The following is an 18,519-nucleotide window of genomic DNA, read 5'->3' as shown; positions in this document are numbered from 1 at the left end:
TTCTCTCTCTCTCTCTCTCTCTCTCTCTCTCTCTCTCTCTCTCTCTCTCTCTCTCTCGGACAGGATCTTGACTCTATGGAAAAGGAACATCAGTAGACATTGAAACCTTTCATTTTTTAATGAAAAAAAAAGTAAGAGAAAAAAATATAAGAGAAAAAAGGGCCTGTGGGGGTAGGGCTGGGAATATTTAAACTCAAAGGAGAAGCCACATGGGCTGTTTTCACCTGGATCTCCAGCTTGAAATACTGAATTGAGAACTGTGGTGCTGCAAAAACTAGACAGCTCCCAGGGGCTGACCAAGCAGCACACGCCTGAGAGAGATCTGGTACGTCAAACTTGGAGTTTAATCATAAAAAAGCGAGAGTCCTAACACTTTCTGTGGCCTTCTGTCATTCTGCATTGGTTCTTTATAATTTCAGATGAAACTGACCCAGAGATGTGTAAGAATTAGTTTTATCATAACACACGCAGTTGTATGTTTTGCGATACCATTTGCTCTCCATGGTGGACAGCTAGCTCTCTAGGGATACACTCATGGTTCAGCTATGTACCGAGTCTTCCCACTCACACCCATAGTGCCCTGACTGCACCCCTCCCCCCCCAGTTCAAAATTAATCTGAAGTCATCAAGCCTTGACCCCTAGGGAGGGCAGCCACGCTGTCAGCCAAGTAGGTTTACTGCCCCTCCTTCACTCTCTACCACTCATCAGCCTTGGTTTTATTTGCCTCAAAACTCCCATTAAATGTGTCTTGTAACACACAGTTCATTTCCCATGACCAGCATGTGGAGCTGAGTCGTTCTCTCCTACCAAAGAATCTGAACTATGCTTCCTTTCACCAACCCCCACACCCTGACCCACGATATACATTTCAGCGTGTTTTGTCTATGGTTCTGATTCCAGCCCTGTTATTTTCCTCATGATCACACCTTTGTGCTTTAAGACAGACACTGCAGAGTGGGAACAAGTCATAGATGCCAATGATGCAGCAGCCAACCCAAACTCAACTGTCACATGCCATCATCCTGGTTGTCTACCCACACGCACCCGCTGTTGACTGAATCATTTTTTTTTCCTAATGCATATTCCAGTCTTGATTGACCATCCACCATATGACAAGCCTGTCCTGTGGGCAAGTTTATTAATAACAGCTCACAGTAGAGTTACAAAAACTCCTCATGGCTTTGACATTGTACTAATTGATCAAGACATGTCTGTGAACAGGATGCAGAAAGTGGCCACTGCAAATTACCCCAAGCACAAATGGGAGGTTTAGTGGCAAAAACCAGTTTCAGATTAAAGGTGTCTGTATTTTAAGGCCAATGGGCGATAGGATGGGGAGATGTGGGAGCCCTCTAGAAAGAGGGGGAGGGGAGGTGTACTGGAATTCCTTGGAGCACCTAGCATGTCTTTATTCAAATGAATTGATTTGAACAAATTTCTGTTAGTAAGAAAGAAGCAACTGTACTTAAAGTGGAACTAATCTCACAGTTTCAAACACTCAGACAGTTAAGTCACTAAACCCATTGGGCATCCCCTGGTTATACTTCCCTGACTAATCCTGCTGTCCCAGGCGAAGCTGGGCAAGGCCAGAGAACAGTGTGTGCTGTGTTAGCCCTGTCCCTTAGCATTAGAGTCCAAGAGACCAAGTGTAAAAGGGAGCTGCTTGCTAGTGCTCCTGACAGAAGTGAGGAGACAAGCACTTGCTCTGAACTGTGAGTCTGGGGAGCCCCTGGAAAGTTATGAAAAGTGAATGGGCCGTCTGTGCATCGCCGAGGAAATGTCTTTCTCAGATGTTTTCAGCCAGCGACTTGATTGAGAGATGACCAGGGGAGGAGAGAGGATTAAGCCAATGAGCTTGGTGTCTTATAAATCAGCACTGTCGACGAGCTCAAGAGGAACTGTCAAACTCTGCAAAAGCCCGCCGTTGTGCAAGCTTCCGTGTCCTCTAAGAAACAAAGCCTAGCCTTGCTTTGCTCTCTAGATGAGAGAGGGCTTAGCTGAAGCTCACAGAGAACTGAGCACCGGAAGAAAACTATGGCCTGCTGAGAAATGGAAAAGAATAGATTCAAAGTAGAACACACACACACACACACACACACACACACACACACACACACACACACACACCACTTCTCAGTTGTGATCTTGGTGCAAGCTACAAGTAGGGTCAAGAAACAGAGTTAAAAAATGTCATGAATGAAGTCTGACTAGAAATCCAGTAACACACTTGACTCTCATAAGCCTGCTCTCACCCAATGCCATGATTTCTATCTGATGACTGAGGAAACCAAGGAACAGAGATGGGTAGGAGGTGAATCTGTGAAGTATAGCACAAAAATCTATATTCCCAATGGTTCCCCATTGATCTCCCTTTTTAGTTAATGACCTGCATACTAGGCAGCAGGGACTTGTGTGATATTGACATTTCACGTTCCAAGAGTCATTCTGTACCTTCAATGCTTCTGTCTTCTGCTACTGATCATGACATTGGATCATCCCATAACCAACCGTGTCTGGGTTATGTTAGTGAAAAGCAGCTTTGCATTTGCAAGCATAGGACTGAGGGGGACCCTGTCAGGTTTCCAATGGCAACTGTGAGTCTGCCAGATCACATTGTCTCCACCCATGTGAAGGCATGAAGGGCAGTCTCCCAAACATCAGAAAACAAGGTCTGTTGACCCAGCCTGAGCTTGTGTTACTGTTGCCAGAGAAATATAATTGGATTTCCTGAATTATGCACAGTGAGATATAATTCTGTTTGAGTAATCATATTTATTTGACTTCTAGGCCCAGTGGCATCTGTTGAGTTCACAAAGATCCTCTTGATGGAAGGAGGAATTGATGGTTCCATGAAGCAGCAGGAGCTGGAAGATGCCTGGATAAGGTTGAAATTCCCCACAGGGCCCCTACCCGATCAGGGGAGAAAGTAAGAGGGAGATGGGGAAAGATTGTGGGAGGGATGACTGGAAGGGTGGCAGTGAACAGGAGATAAAGTGAATAAATAAAAAAAAAATTAATTTAATTTAAAATTTCCCCATAAATGATCTGTAAATGTGTATTCACTAACAAACAGGATTTGTCTTTCTCTCTTAAATTTCTTTAAATCTATAGTGCTCCCTCTCCACCTTCCTCTTTCTGCTTCTTCTCTGTACTTTCTTTGTTGAGAAAATAAGTTCTTCAAGATGTAGAATTAACAACATTCTCCAGTTTTCAAGTTTCCACTCCTCTCCCTCTTCTCCTCTTGTCCCCTCTTCCCCCTTTTCCTACCCCCCCCCCTCCCTGTAGCAGTTGGTTTGTTAGTTAGCCTAGGCTGGCCTTAAACTCATGATCTTTCTCATGTGCCAAGTCAGAACGCCAGAATCACAGGTATGTACTTCCATAGCCAGCCAGTTTTCAACTTAGTGGTAGCAATGGCTGCAGCCCTGTTAGGTGAGAAACCTACAGGGGCCTGGAATGGAGGATGCCTGAGCCCATCCACCGGTCCCAGGTTCTCAGAGCCATGTCATGCTTACCCACTTCCCATGATGGATGCCCACCAGCAACTTTAACTGTGACCCAAATAAACCTTCAGCTGTCACCACCAGCTTCTGGAAAATCGAAGAACAGAAGAAATAAACAAGCAAATTTAAAAAAAAACCAGATGCTAGACACTTCTTCCCTGTTCTCAACATGTATTTGAAGTCTGTTTGATTATTATAAACAGGCATCATGCCGTCTTCTTTCACCCGGGGGTTGTTAGGGCGGAGGGAACATTTTTCTCAGATTAAATGGACACAGACTCATTAAATGGACACAGACTCATTTTTCTACTCTGTAGCCTGCGTTTGGTGGATGTTCATTGCTCTTTGGAAATCACTGGGCTGCTGGCTGTCCCAAGGCAGGTCTGTCCACCTTTTGTGATCCTCCTCCACCCATCCCCTGCCTGTAGGTTCTTTCCATTTTACCATGGATGAAGAAACTGAATATCATCTTTTCAAAATGTATCAAATAAAAGTTAAAGGGGCTCTATGTAAAAGGTGACCAAAAGTTCCTTCTACTAAACACTTAAATGCTAGGAACTAGACAGACCTGAGTGGTAGCCAGTCGATATGTTTCATTTTTCTTTCCTTTTTGGGATGGGTTGGTCTTTTTAGTTCTCTGAAATATTTTGCATAGCAAAAGTTACTGGAAAAGTGAGGTGTGACTTAGCGTTGCTAAGTTGGGCTGTGGTGTTGCAGTTATAACTTTGACCATACTAGGTTCGGCAATGGAGAACCCCAGGACAGCATATATTCTGAAATCTGACAGGAATGTGACCTGGCTCAGGGCCCTGACTCTCAGTGGCTGTGACAGACAGCCTCCTTGTTGGCGTCTCCTCTCCCAGCTACCCCAGCACTCTTGGGGTCTCCCTTACTCCTCAGGGCTCTGTGGCCTTTTTTGCTGGCACATGTTCTCCTTCCTGATCATTGCGCATTGGAGAATTTCATGATTTGATCATCTGGGCTCATCTCCTCCACAGTCCACATCCTCCTCCTGGGATCTCATCCATGCTTTCGGTTTTAATTATTATCTATGTGCTGATGACTCTTGAATTTATATCTCCAGTCCAGACACTCCTCTGCGCTCCTGGTCATAAATTGAGTTGCCTGTTCCACATCTTGACTTGGCCATCGCCAGGCACTGAGGACTCTGCGTGGCCCCAAACTGAACTCCCACTGTCTCCCTGACTCTCTCCTCCCCCTGCATTCCCAGTAAACAGCTCCACCAACCCAACTTGAGCCTGTCAGACCCTTGGCAGCCTTCCCCTGCACCTCCCTCTCCCCTGTCACATCCACCGAGCCAGTAAGTGCTCTGATTCTCATTTCCAGATGTGTCCACCTCTGTCTCTCCAGATGACACTGTGGTCCACACTTTTGCAATCCTGGATTACTTCAGGAGCCTCCCACTTTCCCCAGATCTACTCTGTCCTACCCACCCATCAGCCAGAACTGTTTACAACTCTCACCTTTATGGGACCTTTAAAGACTCTACCTTGGCAAGCAAGGCTCTACACAGGCTGTCCCTAACCCTTCTCGGCCTCACTTCACATCCCCTGCTTTGTTCTTTTCTATCTAGCCACTCTGGTTCCCCACATCTCAGCCTCAAGACCTTTGCTCCTGCCTTTGCTCTACATAGGATTGGTCTCCTCTTCCTTCCCCTTTCTAAGTTAATCTGCACCTTTCTGGATTTGCTTCTTGGATTTGGTCCCAGAACAATGTCATGTTCTTTGTGATTAAAAATCTTTATGTTGAAGGGAACTGAGATAGAGAAATGCTGGGAACTTGCTTGAGCCCTGAACAGTGGCTGTATGGAAACATACCTAGACTAGTCTTGCTTCAATTGCAGTTGGATACTTGTTGAGTGTTAGAGTTTACATGCGTGTTGGCCCCTCAGTGCTACGTAGAAGCTGGAATGAGTCAAGAGAAGAGCAAGCCAGTTAGAGGGAAGGCAAGTCAGACCTTTGGAGAAAAGGCACAGGAGATGGAAACTGTTTAGTCTAGAATGGCATAAAGGCATGGGAAGAAAAAGAGAAGGAAAGTTTGCATGCCCAAGGAGGTTATTATAGCATTCATGGTCATAAAAATATCTCTGAATGGCTATGGGGCACAAATGATTTTATGAGGTCTTGCATCGCCATAGATATGACATGTTGTAGCCAGAGAGAGTTTGGCTTGACAAAAGAGAGGTTATTAAAGAGATCATAAGAGATCCAGAATGAGCTCTTGTCATGTCCTTTCACAGAAACTCTTAGAAGCAGGTTCAACAGTCCCTCTAACTTTGCTGGTACCTCTGGCCTTGCACTTCAGGCATGGAGACCGGCAAGATGGCTCCGTTGGGTGTTCAGGGTGAGTGACTGGGTGAACGAATGAACAAATGAATGAATGAATTAACAAAAAGTGGTACTTATCACCTCCCAACTTGCCTGAAGTGGAAAAAATATAGCCAGTGGCATGAATCCCCTAGAGGTCCCCACCTGATCACCCTCAGGTCCCTTAACTAACTCCCAGGTGTTTCCCTTTATCTCTGATAAACTGTCAGCCAAGAGTCAATTTTTGGTGGTGGTGGTGGGGGATGAGGGGAGGGTAAGACCCCAGATGGTTTCCAAGAAGGAAGACAGGAGAAAGTTATTCCTCAATACTAATATATTTCATCATCCTATCTGCCTGCAGATGTTCAATTTGGGAACATGCCCTGGTTGCCTTTGCAGTCTTAAAATAAGATGTGTATCTAAAACACCCAGGATTCAATCGTCCCCAGAGTCTATCTCTTTGGTAAACGGATGAAGCAATGAGGACTTGAGAGGATCTTAAATTTCACTTGCTAGGTTTCTTCCAGTCTAACCAGTTCTGTGTGCTTTCTCCACTGGGAGCCAAGAAAAATAATAATTGAGGTACCAGTTGCTGAACTTCTACTGTGTGGTGTATAAAATCAAATCTCCACAGCAGTGCTGCAAATACCATATTGAAAACTTTTCTACACCAAGGGATTTTACCCGGAGGTGGCTGTCTCCTCCTGTTCATACTAAGTGACAGTGCCAGGCCCAACCCCTGGGCTGTGTGTCCCCAGGTAGTAACTGCAACTTCTAAGGACTGTTACAGGAGTTGATCACTTGCTACATACTCTGCAGTAGGTGCATTTTGCAGGTGAGGGGACTCAGACGTCAGTCCCATACCCACAGGCAGCATAAGAGGTTCCCAACTTAGCTTTCCAGCTACAAGCTTGAGCCAAGTTCTAGCCCTTTCTGTGCTACATAGATGACAGCGTTGGTGGGAGGTAAGTTTCACCAGAAACTTTTCTCAGGTTTTCTCTGTACTAATCTTCTATTGCTTCAGCAGCCATGAGCTCTCCAGCCTTGTGAAAGTCAGCGTGGAAGCCAGTGGCTGCAGGTGGCAAGGCTGTGGCTCCAGTTCAAGTCTTTTCTCCCATGTGGGGCATTTCAGAAAGGACACTCTGTTCCTGGGGCTGTATCTCTAGCACACACTTTGATCTCAGAAAGGATGAGCCTTTGTACAGGGTCGAAGCTCTCTGTGTGCTTTGTTTATGTGAGCACCCTTCCAGGATGCCGTCTGCCTTTGGGGTGGAAGTGCCCTGCCAAAACCTCCAGCTTTCCATGCTGGCTGTGTGGCCAACCTCCTTCAGCCTCTTCAGTGATTTTTTTCTGCCTGGATGCAGATCAGGGTCTCCTAACAGTTTTTGGAAACGACCAAAGTTTCCCTGGCAGGTTGAGTGATTGACTCGGCAGCATGTTCTTGCCTTTTGGAGTCGCCCTCCAGATTTTCCAGGCTCGAGTCAGTAAATCACTTCATCTTGTACAAATACTGGACTGTGAGCAGCGATGATCTCAAAGGCGAGAATAATTTGAAACCTCATTTGAGAATCTATTCTCCTTTCAACAGTCAGTACAGCTTGAATTTGTGAATATAAATGTCCTTCGGCGCAGGCCAACATTCAGGTATCTGGAGGGCCTTTGATAGGAGTAGGGCTGTGCTTTTGTTCCATGGGGCTGTGGAAAAGTGACTTGTCTGTGTGATGATATTTAATTTATTACTGAAGACGTTGAAGACCCTACTCTGTGTGCGTGCTCATGGGTTAGGACTGAGGGCGGAGGAAACAGAAGAGATCCGCAAGTCTCAGAACACCTTTTGATCACTTCCTTTACATAGCAATCTATCTGTGTGGAGACAGTCTTGCCAGTCTTGAGATTTCTTAACATTGTCAGATGAGCAACTGGGGCAATCCTATGAAGTCTTTCTATTGTATTTCTACTATTTTCCCTTGGTGTCAATGTGAAAATGGCTGAAGGAGGGCTGTAATGGGGAAGTTCAAAAACTACGGGTTGGTGAATGCCCCTCAGAGAAGAAAGTCCTTCAACATTGAAACTCTTCTTGTAGACAAGTGAGTGCCTGTGCCCTCTGTAGATGAACAGGTGCATATGCACGTATCTTCACCCTCTGCGGTGGACGCTTTGGAAATGTCTGCTGGATTTTGTGTGTGTGTGTGTGTGTGTGTGTGTGTGTAGGAGTTCTATCTTTTAACTATACTTGAAGGATCAATTTGATATTTACTTGTTGAGTACATAAAATTTTGGGTAACCCAGAGCCTTAATATGCACATATCAAAACATTATTCATCATTAAACTATGCCCTGGAAATGGAATTTAATCTATTTGCAAATAACACAAAAATCTACCAAAAGTGGTTGAACTTGGTAGATAAGGGAGGGAAAAATAAAGAAGAATGGACAGTTTCTGTAGGTTAGCTGTTAAAATGCAGTTTCATTTGCGGTTGATGTAAATGGAATCAAATCATACTGACTTTGGTGAGCAAGGCCCAGATGGACAAACCCTTCATGTGCTCTTAGATACATATCTTAGCTTCTAAACTTTAGACTAGTATATTTAACATAGAGTGCCTGTAAAGGCCAAGCTACAACAAGAAGTCTCTCTCTCTCTCTCTCTCTCTCTCTCTCTCTCTCTCTCTCTCTCTNGAGAGAGAGAGAGAGAGAGAGAGAGAGAGAGAGAGAGAGAGAGAGAGAATGTGTGTGCATGTAGGCCTTAAGGAAGGTGGGATACCAATATGGTAGCAGCAAGGGGATGGATAGTAGTTAGGGGATCAGAAGAGTTAGCCAATAGTAAGCGTCTATGGAAAAGCTCATGGAAACCTACTATTTTGTAAACCTATTAAAAAATGTCATCTAAAATTCTTTTTAAAAGTTTGAGTAGACACACCTGAATCAGTAGATAATGGCCTCCCCCCATCCATAATGAATATGAGAGCCCATGGAGTCCAAGGCTCGGAGTCCAGAACCTTTGCCAGGGTTAGTAGAGGAATGAAGACAGGACAGAAACACAGACGCATGTACAGTGATGCTGGGATCCAGTTGGGTGCTCTAACCTCCACCACCACAGACTGGAACCTCAGTGTGTTTATTTGGTGCTGCAGAGGGAAGGGTAGGGTAGTCTTGGTGGCAGGTGCCTGTAAGCAGCAGTCTTAGGCTGTAAACATCCCTGAGGAGGAAGCTGCCTGCCTTTGTTAGTCCATTAACAATGATCCATTAACACACAGACTCAGACTCCTGAAGAAAGCTCCCTCTTGAGTCTAGCCAGCATGGGGAATAGCTTTGCCAGATGGGGGGGGGGGCAATTGTTCTTGGAGTCCTCAACAGGTTGGGCCCATGTCACAACACAGGTCTGCACAAGCCTTCACTAGCTCTGCTTCCTGCACTTCCACATCACTCATCACTCATAACGTTCATTGTTATTGAGGAAGGACGTGCCATTTTTCAGTTATGTGGCCACGGGCACTGAAGTGGGAAAACAGAACTTTGGAGGTATGTGTACTGGCTGAGTGTTTGAAGGACCCATAGCTTTCGCACCGTGGACGACATGCTCCTGAAGGTCCCAGGCCACCTCATAAGTGTAGTCACCATGGAATAGTCCCATTCTACCTGAGCACTGGTCCTGGGACTTTGAGACAAGGGCAGAGTGGTACCCAAGAGGGAAGGGCCTTGCTCATGCATACAGTTATATTGGGGTGAACTTCAGCTATGTTTGTGGGCAAATACTGTGATTGTTTCTACATTAGTCCTTTATCTGTAAAAAGAAATGTGGCAATAGACAGAACTATAGCCTAACATTTCATATGCATTTTGTGTAGTGTCTGAGAAACCAAACCAAAGGCATACCTCAGTGTGTCTGTACAGTTTCTTGTACTGTTTAGGCAAAGCCACATACAATAAGGCACGAGGCTCTTATAACACAAAAATAAATGTCTGTGAGCACATTTAGATATACTATAGGTGCCGGGGGTGCAGGGGAGTGGCAGGCAGAAACAGCCAGCCGCCTTTCATTTTCAAACAGGGCAAAACTTGAAAACCAAGGAGCTAGCCTGGAGCCATGGAAGACCTGTGAGGGACTGCCATGAAGCCAACTTGTCCACAGTTCCAGGATGATGGAAAGCTCACAGAGGCAGGCCTGGCCAGTGGCTGTTTGGTATGTCTGGCTTCATCAGCTTCATCAGCTTCATTAGCTCCAGCATATTATTCTAAAGAAGACCAGGAAACCTGTGGTGGAGTGTAGTCCCAAGAGGAGGATATGCTTGCTACATTGTACATACGTGTAGGTGCCGCACCCTACGCCAGGCCCTCAGACGGCTATTATGTGTCAAAAAGTGAGTCCTAAAATACTGGCTGGCTCCAGAGAAAACAAAGTTGCCATCTTGTGAGCTTATTCTTTTCTTTTTTTTTTTACTCCTCCTTTCTTTCTTTTAAAGACTAAATAAAATTAACTGCTTCCTAATAAATACTTGATTTACATCACATTTTGAATTTCCCATCATGTGAAGGGTTTAATTTTTTTCCTTAGAGCAATGAAAATAACAGGCAGAAGCCAACAAAACAGTCCTTTGTGCAAGCTCCATTTATTTCTGCAGTCTGAAGGCCTTTTCGATTTCCTTGTGCACAGAGAGAATCCATCCTCGGCATGTCAAAATAGGGTCTTTTGAAACAACTCTGACACTTTAGAATTTCCCCTTCACTAGACACCCTTACTTTCTCTCCTTGCCTTTCCTTCAGGGCGTTAAGAGTCTATGTGGTGGTGTCACCACTGAACCTCTGTGTTTCAGGGACATCTTATTAAGCGGTTCAGCTTCAGCAGTGATGTCATCGCTCCCGGTTTGGGGATTGGAGAAGGATTAATGAAAACAAAAGGTTAGCCCTTTCCAGTCCTGGTTGGGGCCATGTTGTCTCGGTTTTGATCATTTGCCCCAAATTAAGATTTCTGACGAAAGCCCTCATGTCCATGTTTGGCTGGCAGTTTTATGGCTGACCAAAGTGTGTGCTGGCCAGGGCTCTGGTTGGCTGTGTGTTTATACAGGCTGTTAATCAGATGGGGAGGGGGTGGCCAACCTGGACGCCATGAGTGGAGCCACCCCATGTGCTGTTATGCACAAGGGCCTGCACTTTGTTACTACAAATTACATAATGACATGTTACATTTCAAAGTGTATTTTTACTTCAGGGAAAATTAAGCCAGTAAACAAACAACGCTGAATTGGGAGTTGGGGGGGGGGGTAATGGGGGAAAGGAAAAAGAAAGGAAAAGGAAAAAAAAAGGCCCCTGGTTTGCAGATCTTCCTCCTAGAGAAGGCTCTTAATTAAACTGTAGCTATAAACAAATCTTTGTTTTATTGAAAAGAGAACCATCCAGTATAAAAGCTATTTTTAAAATTAGGATGTGAACAATTTCTGGACAGGGGTCTGGGCCGTGTTATGGATTTTATGATCTGTACAAAATGAACAGGCCAGCTTGTGTGGCAATGGGAGGCTTGCAGTTTTTGATTGCTAATCCCTCTCGAATGTGGCGGCTGCTGCTTTGCTTGAGTGGAGCCTGTAAACACCAGAATTATTGTAGTGTTTCCAGGTACTAATTCAAGCAAAACTGCTTCATGCAAGTGTGGAATGGCCAACTGTGGAACTTGGGGGCTCATTTGTACAATATCTGCCCAATATTTGAGAGACTTCGAAGCTTAAAACAAAACCAAATCAAACCTATAGCCCTCCAAATCAACTTCTAAACTGTTCATAGCCTACCTGTGAACTCAACGTACATTCTTTTCTGTGAGCTATTGAAATAAAGTCTGTGTTCAGGATCCAGGGTTACAAGGAATCTCTTTTGGGTCACACTAATATATTATTCAATTACATATGTATGTATTTGTCCAAACCCTTTCAGCATAAACTATGTTACCAGATGACAATGTGTCCCTGCTTTTTTTATTTCTACCTCCATGGAGGAATGAGAAGGACACACACTAAGCTGCATTCACAGGGACCCATTGGACCAAATCTAACCTATCTGAAGCTTGCTGCTTTCAGGTCACTCGGCCTGAAGTCTCTGGGTTTGCTCAGGTGTTTCATTGTCATTGGGAATAGCAGCCACCCAGGAAATGGCTGGATGACAGATGGGTCCTATGGTATTTTATAAATATTTCTTAGGCCAAGTTATGGTGAGGCGATAATTTTATCAGCACAATGCATAGAACTAACAATCACAAACTGATCCAGAGGGATGAGCTAAGTCTTCTTGTTCAGTTTATTTTTAGACTCAAGCAGTTGGAAACAACAGAGTTTTGAACTTTATAGTTAAAAGTTCAGACTTCCAAACACATGGAGAAAAGGAAGAAGGGGCCACAGAGTGATGGGTGTACATTGTACATTTTTTTGTGGATAAAAGGGACCATCTTGAACAATGACATTTTCTAGCAATGTGCAAATGTCCAAGTCTCCCCGCTCTCTCTTATTTTAAGGCAAAATCATGCTTTTCCTCTCATTTTTAACTCTTAAAAGTCTATTTGAATAAGGAATTCAGATTATTTTGTTATTTATGTGCTCAAGCTTGACCCAAATCGATCAAGTACTTTTCAGAAGGTTTTGCTTGCAACTGTAGGCACCTCAGTCTAAGAACTGTTGAGGTCACTCTCATGGTACATGACCTTGACTTTAGAAGGTCAGTAAAACACTTTTAGTGTTGCCTGAACTTTCGTTTACTGTTATCAAATAAAGAACAGATCCATGAGAGAGGTTGGTATTATTTCAGGGCTTTTTGCTAGGAACAATTAACCCAATAGGAAAGACAGTGGTTCGAGATATTGTATCAGATTTACTTCATAAATGAAGACATACCAATGGTCAGTTATCTTTATTCTAGCTTTTGTGTTGAGCTAGTGTCTGAAGACATAGATGGAGTCACCATGACTTGCTGAATGAATTCGTGAGAAGGGAAATGCAAGGGACAGCAGTGACGAGGGAGCTTTGTCCCTTCTCTCTGATTGGGTAGTGACCAGGGAGCTTTGTCCCTTCTCTCTGATTGGGTAGTGACGAGGGAGCTTTGTCCCTTCTCTCTGATTGGGTAGTGACGAGGGAGCTTTGTCCCTTCTCTCTGATTGGGTAGTCCGAGTTTCCCCGGGTCGGCAGCATCTCTCTTCTGCCCACTTCACTGCCCAGAGCATGATTCATATTGAGGTTCTTGGGGACTCTCAACAACGCCAGAGTTCCTTTGTGCAAATCCAGATGTGTAAAAAGAGGCTGAAGGCAGAAAGAAGGGTAAACGTTTAATTATCAGATGGCAACTTCAATTTAGAAAATAGACTAGTGTCCATCTTTCCTTCAACTTTGAACTTAACTCTTAGAATGTATCTGACCCCTCTGTTTGTCCATCCAGCCGTTAATCAGTGGGCCGATCATCCATCTTTCCTTTTCCTGCCTTCTCTTCATTTCTTTCTTACTCTCTTTCTGCCTCTTTCCCTCATCCCTCTTTTTTCTCTTTTCCAGAATAAAACCATGCTGATGCAGTAATGCAGAAATCTGAAATTAGCCCTTTAAAACCAATATTAACTTTTTCTTTTACAGAAAGATGGAGACTACCTTCTTTCCTTGGTTGTACCTCTTCTGATACTCATCCAGTGTGACCTATCAGAAATAAAAAAAAAAATCACTTAAAAAAAGTTTTCTGATTATGGACATGCTGGCTAAGCCCTGTGGAAGCCTATTTTCACATGCATGTAAATCCACTTAAAATGATGCTTTGCACTTTAAATCATACCCAGACATTTTAAACTCACGTTTTAAAATATAATCTAAAACTATAAAGCATGCATAGAAAGGGCCAAAAGCCAGGGAGAGTGAGAGGACACTTACACATCACAGGAGCATCGGCCTTGAAAAGTAAGTGTTCTAGAAAGCTCTACTGGCCCTGCTGAGCAATGGCACTCAAGTCAGATGCTTTGCGACCTGTGCACCCCACTAACCCGAGTGTAGCAGACAAGGGTTCCATTTAGGAAAGTCTACTGATTAAATGAATACGCCCACAGGTTTACTATTTTATATTTCTTCTCCTAAAGACATGAAACTCATTTCAGAAACGCTGGTTTAAATGGGTGCGATTAAGTCTTTATCAGCTCCGAACATTTCAGTCTTTGCATGGAGAAATTTCTCAATCTGACAGAATAAGAAATGCATTTACATGGCCCGAGCTCTTAAATTGTCCCTTTCAATTAATGCCCCATCATGGAGCAATCTGGAAACCATTACTCAGTAACTCTTCATTATAATTGCTTGCAGCTGAGTATCCAGCTCTCGGTAATATAAGAATAAAAGAAAACTCAGTTAGTAACAAGTGCAATTGATTCCATTCAGAATTCCCTTGGTGCTCCGCCATGTTTGGCCGGCATAAGAGGAAACACAAGGTTCCCCCCTCCCCTTTGGGGGCCAGGAAATGAACTGGCAGACATGAGATGGTTTGTGTGGTGTGCGCCTTCATTTCTCAGCTGGTCCTTGTTAAAAATGAGACGGTGGGGCTCCTGCTCTCCCTCAACGGCTACATTTTTTTTTTTTTTTTTTTTGAGGAGAGTTCTGGTAGTAGATAAAGCTACAAAGTTTCTATTTGCTGCAAAGTAACAGCATCCAGAAACTATCACCTTCTGCAGCTCCTCCAGCGGATCCTGGAACTCACTTCTGGGTTTTCAGATTTTTCTCTCTTCTTACCTTGATCCCACACCTCTGAGAGAGAGGTCCCTGGAGCCTTCTGTCCAGGTGGAGAGTGTTTATGTGTTTGGGGGCTATCAATCACCAATTGCACAGATGGAAAGGTCTAAATTAAGATAGATGAAAATGTGATGAGGTAAATTCCCTCCCCAAATGCTCCCCCGAACCCCAATGGAAAACAAGGACTTGGCTTCTGAAGTGTGGAGGGAAGTTAGCAGCGGCACCCAGGACTCTTGGCTTTCAGAGGCAGGTGCACCTCAGGGCACACACTGCGGACATGCTTTTGCCTGGGTTCCCCTGTGCCATGCCTGAGAGACTGTCACACAGTCCCTAACATGGACTTGCCTTTCCTCAGTTATAGATCACTGAGGTGATGAGTAGCCTGGGCTTTCCTAAATTAAAAACGAGCGACTTATAAAATTTATTTTCAATTATAAAAACCAACCGAGGCTCCACAGAGAGAAGTTGGACCCCATAAAACTGCAAATGCTCCTCATTTCTGTCGTTGACTCCCATGCAAAGGAGGGGAGAAAAACCTCTCTATGAAGTTAACTGGTGTTTCATTGTCCCTTGCTGTGGAGAGAAGATTGTAGAATTTCCCATTGCTATGCAAAATTGCAGCCAATATTTTAGTGTGTGTGTGTGTGTTTTATCTTCTCCATGCATTTTTTGGATAAAAAAATATTGCCACAACCATTCTCTAGTTCCTTCCCTGCTGCTATAAGTTGTTGTTGTTTTTTTTTTTAATGCAGTTACCACTCACTTGTTATATAATTTAAAATTCTGCTCCTGTGTTTGTGAGAGACACACTAAGACCCCCCCCCCCCCAAATAAAAGAAGACAAGATGTCTCAGTCACACATCACGGATCCACACATCACAGATCCCTGTGGCTCGAATGGTAGGAGTTGGTGATTCGCTGATGTCACCCACACTGCTGGGGTCCAGAAGCCCTGCTTTCTTAGACTTCACTCACAGCCATGGGGGTGGGGGTGGGGCTGCAAACAAGCCTTGTTCCACTCAGAAGAAAGAGAAAGAATGCCTAGAGGCAGGTTTCAGGAAGGCAGGAGAACTGGGAGACCTGGGAGGTCTGTGTGCTGATTTCATAAGCCCTTACCAGACAAATGCCAAGCAATCAACTGGATTATCCTGTGTGAGGGGTCTTCTTTGTTTCTTTTTTTAAATTTTTATTTGTTTTTATGTGTGTGCATGTTTTCCTGCGTGTTTGTCTGTGTACCATGTGTGTCTGGTGAACTCAGAGGCTAGAAAAGGTCATCAGATCTGCTAGAACTGGAGTTATCAGTTGTAAGCTGCCCTGAAAGTAGATAGAGCAACCTTTGGAAGAACAATCAGTACTCTTAACTGATGGATCTTCTCCTCTCTAACCTCAACCGGGTGATCCTAAATTGATGACGGTTAGTAATCATCTCCAGGCATGGTGACACAAGCCTTCAATTCTAGCACTTCAGAGCCTGAGTCAAGAGGACCACAGGTTCGAGGCCAGCCTAGGCTAATGTAGACAGGCCATCTCATAAACCAAACTGACCAACTGAATAAATAAACAAAACAGAACTTCTGATTTCTTTGTTACTAATTTTCAGCATCTCACTAGTTTCATTGGTTTTGGTATGAAATTATACAGCCAGTTAAAATCTGGGTTAATAAAACTTGAATAAAAAGTTTTAGGGTATGGGGAGGCTGTTATATGGGAGTAAAATCCATGTTCAGTGAAGTCGCTGTAGCCAGTGTCTGTGTCTGAGCTAGCCATGCTTTGATGGCTTTGGATGAAAGACATGGAGATATCTGCAGGCTTGTAAGTTTTCCACTGAAAGCCCCCTACTGCTGGATGGGAAGTGTCATGATTGGACTGGCTTATATTCCTGCCTAAGTTAGACAGAGCTGTCTGCTAGATTTGATGGCCTACTGGTGGCCTTTTTGCTTTCTTTTAAGTTTTTAAACACATTTTTTAAATTTACACACACACCCCTCCCCCCAGCAGGATTAAAGCAAGTTTTCTTTGGCTAATCAATCAACAGATCTTTCTTGAGATCTAATTGAGAGAGATTCCCCTCCTTTTGCATGCTGTTGATTAGTAATGTCTGTGGCTTGGCTTCCCAAGACTATTGCTTGGATTTTAGTGACTCCATAAAGTCTTCCCTTTTCAGTGAAAACTGTAGGTAGCAATGTTGAATATAGTTTAAAGTTCTGGAATAGAACCTTGCCTTTATGAAGAGGTAAGGGAGACTTCCTGCAACCCAAATCAAGTCTCCTAATTTGTATCCCTAGGGAAAGAGTCTTATAGCAGCTGTTTCATTTTACTATTACATATAGAAGCCCCATGATGTGCAAAATACAGGCGGTCAAGGGGAACAGAGCAATTACTTATAGGGGAGTACATTGACTTAGAGATGACTTGTAGGCATTTGCCATAAGATTCCTATTTGTCCTAGCCTATTTGGCTAGGACAGAATAGAATTTGAAAAACTAAACACCACGCCCATGAATTGGTTTTCAGCATCATAGTACTGGGTTAGTTTTGTAGAAATATTTTCTAGATTCTCTTGAAAGTCAGTTGGCTGGGCAGCCATAAGCACAGGTCCGAGAGTAATGTCTCTCTTCCATGACAAGTCCTCTTCAGTTTGTGCCTAGGAGGTAGCGAGCCAGCTTTATTCTTCGGTGCCCCAGGGACTTAAGCCTCCTTTGGAAGTGGGATCTCTGCCATATTTAGAGCTACTTGATATCACTCCGTTGTTCTCTTCTTTATATACAACGACCAAATTCTCCCTAGTGCTGCCTGAGAGGCAGTTGGATGCTATGTATGGTGTCATGCTGGAATCAAATATCTTTCATGAGAGACTATCTGAGAAGGTCGGAAGGACTTCCCCTCCACTTGCTGATGGATGGAGACTACTGTCACTTTCTCTTCCTGTCTTCTAGCTGTGGGGAGGAGTCTTTCACAGTGTACACAGGACATAGACCTCTAAGGAGCACCATCATCCAAACAATACAACATTTCCGTGGGAATGAGAAAGCAAATCCAGTATCTTCTAATTGGGGATAAGGAGTAAGTCCATTCTGGTGAGCGTTCTCAGGGAAGAAGCGTCTAAGTGGAGAATTGGCCCTATCCTTGACCCTCACCATTCCCTTGGCCTACACATGTCATCTGAGAGGAGGCAATGGTAGATTCCTGTGTTCTTGCAGTGCTCAGATCCCTTCCCTTTATGAGGTCTCCAAGCCCAGTTTAGATTGGCAAACCTGGCTGAATGATGACCAAATCAAATGTTAGTGGTCTCTTGGTGTTAAAGCTTTCCAGTCCATAGCATCCATAAAAGCAGACAAGATAAAGTTACATTCAAAATAAGAAGGGTAGGAAACAGGGTCACCCAGGGTTCAAAATTCTAATCGTTCCCAGGCCCTGGGGGACAGCCAGCTCACTGGTTCCTCATATTGCCCAGCTATTACCCAGCCGCGCCTTCTCACAGTTCTCCTGGCATGGTTGACTATATCATGAACACACATCACCTGGGTCTGCTCCACACAAGGAAGACATTTCACAGTTGGTAGCAGATGAGGTGACACCAAGAGCCCTTTCATCCAGACCAACAGTAGCACATCTCTGGTGAGCATTCTCAGGGAAGAAGTTCATCAAGTTCATCTCTTAGATGAAACTGTGTCCCGCTCGGGAGACCAGAGAAGAAAGGGTGGAAGGAAGGTGTGAGGTGGTAGATTCAACCCAAACCAGGCCCAGCTACACACTGACAAGGTGTGAAGATTAAGTAGGCCACCTACTGGTGACTTCTCTGAGTGCTCACCTGGTCCCTGGCAACAAAATCCTGTGACCTTGGAGAATACTTTCTGATATATTTTCTCTTCTCTTCTCTTCTCTTCTCTTCTCTTCTCTTCTCTTCTCTTCTCTTCTCTTCTCTTCTCTTCTCTTCTCTTCTCTTCTCTTCTCTTCTC

This window comes from Mus pahari, chromosome 2 (genome assembly GCF_900095145.1).
Source record: "Mus pahari chromosome 2, PAHARI_EIJ_v1.1, whole genome shotgun sequence".
In the NCBI taxonomy this organism is placed as follows: domain Eukaryota; kingdom Metazoa; phylum Chordata; class Mammalia; order Rodentia; family Muridae; genus Mus; species Mus pahari.
This window is presented reverse-complemented; position numbering follows the sequence as displayed.